This window comes from Pseudorca crassidens, chromosome 17 (assembly GCF_039906515.1).
Source record: "Pseudorca crassidens isolate mPseCra1 chromosome 17, mPseCra1.hap1, whole genome shotgun sequence".
NCBI lineage: Eukaryota > Metazoa > Chordata > Mammalia > Artiodactyla > Delphinidae > Pseudorca > Pseudorca crassidens.
The window spans coordinates 32121045-32123481 of record NC_090312.1 but is presented as its reverse complement, the minus strand read 5'-3'; the positions used below and the strand labels follow the sequence as shown (position 1 = coordinate 32123481).

At 50.4% G+C, this 2437-nt stretch overlaps 1 pseudogene; it reads left to right on the top strand.

The window, feature by feature from the left end:
• Positions 1-467: 467 nt before the first annotated feature.
• Positions 468-2012, top strand: LOC137210517 (elongation factor 1-gamma pseudogene; annotated as a pseudogene).
• Positions 2013-2437: the final 425 nt, after the last annotated feature.

The window sequence follows — 2437 nt, the reverse complement described above, 5'->3', positions numbered from 1 at the left end:
TTTTTTTAGTGAAAACTATGTCATTCATTGAACTATATCACCTTGATAATGGAAAATCCTGATACCACCTAAAGTTAGATATTTTTAAATTTTACAACTGGTTATTAGACAATTGTCAGGTTTTCTTTTTAATGGTAGTTGTTTCATCACTCCTGGAGATACCTAACATTTTATTTTTTAGTAGTGATAAAAAAAAAATGCCTCTACTTCAGCTTCACTAAACTTCATTTTCATCAGCATGTTGAGGAAATGGTTTTCTGTCTCCGTCGTCTGTGGCCAGGGAGGGCATTCTGAGATGTCTCTGTAGGATGCCTCACTTTGTATCTGGGTATAGGCAAACCCGCAACTGGAGTTTTCTGATGAAAGTATTCCTCAGTAATCTTTGATACTGTCAAGTTCAAAAGCATCTTTTTGCCTCTGTTTAACTAAAATTAAAACTAATTTGGCCCTTTCTCTGCAGAATCACCATGGTGGCTGGGACCCTGTACCCATATCCTGAAAACTGGAGGGCCTTCAAGGCCCTCATTGCCACCCAGTGCAGCAGGGCTCAGGTCTGCGTGCTCACCGCACCACCCCACTTCCATTTTGGCCAAACCAAACACACCCCCGAATCTCTCCATAAATTTCCTGCTGGCAAGGTTCCAGCCTTTGAGGGTGACGATGGATTCTGTGTGTTCGAGAGCAATGCCATTGCCTCCTATGCGAGCAACGAGGACTGGAGGGAAGTACTCCCAAAGCAGCAGCCCAGGTGGTGCAGGGGGTGAGCCTTACTGATAGCAACATAGTTCCCCCAGCCAGAACCTGGGTGTTCCACACCCTTGAGCCTCATGCGCCGCAACAAGCAGACCACAGAGAATGCAAAGCAGGAGGTGAGGGGAATTCTGGGGCCGCTGGACGCTCACTTGAAGACAAGGGCTTTCTGGTGGGCGAACGTGTGATACTGGCTGCAGTTGTCTGCACCCTGTTGTGGCTTTACAAACAGGTTCTGGAACCTTCTTTCTGCCAGGCCTTCCCTAATCCAAACCGCTGGTTCCTCACCTGCATTAACCAGCCCCAGTTCCGGGCTGTCTTGGGGGAGGTGAAACTCTGTGAGAAAATGGCCCAATTTGATGCTAAAAAGTTTGCAGAGAGCCAGCCTAAAAAAGGACACCCCACTGAAAGAGAAAGCTTCTACGAGAAGAGAAGCAGAAGCCCCAGGCCGAGCGGAAAGAGAAGAAGACGGCTGCCCCTGCTACTGAGGAGGAGCTGGATGGACGTGCGCGGGCAGCGGCTGCTGAGCCGAAGGCCAAGGATCCCTTTGCTCCCCTGCCCAAGAGCACCTTTGTGTTGGATGAATTTAAGCGCAAGCACTCCAACGAGGACACACTCTCCGTGGCGCTGCCGTACTTTGGGAAGCACTTTGATAAAGATGGCTGGTGCCTGTGCTACGCCGAGGACCGCTTGCCTGAAGAGCTCACCCAGACCTGCATGAACTGCAACCTCATCACTGCAGTGTCGCAGGGACTGGACAAACTGAGGAAGAATGCCTTTGCCGCTGTCATTCTCTTTGGAAGCAACAATAGCGGCTCCATTTCTGGAGTCTGGGTCTCCTGAGGCCAGGAGCTTGCCTTTCTGCTGAGTCCAGATTGGCAGGACTATGAGTCATACACATGCTGGAAACTGGATCCCAGCAGCGAGGAGACTCAGACCGGTTCGAGAATACTCTTCCTGGGATGGGGCCTTCCAGCACGTGGGCAAAGCCTTCAATCCGGGCAAGATCTTCAAGGGAACATCTCTTGCCATCGCCTAGCTGCCCGCACCTGCCCTTCAGGGAGAATGGGGGTCATTAAAGGAAACGGAACATCGAACCCTTTCCTGCGCTGCCTCCTTTGTGGGTGATGGCTTCTTCAAAGGGGACTAGATATGTTGAAGCAGGGTGTTGTCTATACCTGCAGGATCTCCCTGTGCAGGAGAGAAGTCTTCAAAAGAGCAGAAAGAGAGGCCTCTCCTCAGTTTTGATTTTTTTTTTTTAATTGCCTTGCCTCTCCTGTGATGACCGTCTTCTAGCCTAGCTGGGAAAGGTTGGATGTAGTTAGGAGGTGGTGACACAGGGCTTTGTAACTACCTAATTCCAGACCTTCCCTCATGAAGGGGGAGAATACCTGCTGACTGGGTGAGAGCACAGCATATGCAGAGCGACTTAACACTACTTCCCTGCTTCCCGCAGCTGCCCTGTGAGCTGGGGCGGCCGCCGTATCCAAGAGTCATGGTTTCAACACTTCAGACAAAGAGGCACAGACTCCTTGGAACAGATGCTGGCCTGTGGGCGCTAACCTGGCTGTGGATCGTCTCTGGGGTATCTCTACTTTCTCACAAGGAAGTGGGGTTCAGAGATTTAAGCAATTTGCCTGTGATCACACATCTTAGGTAGCGGAGGCAAGATTTTGAACCCAGTGGG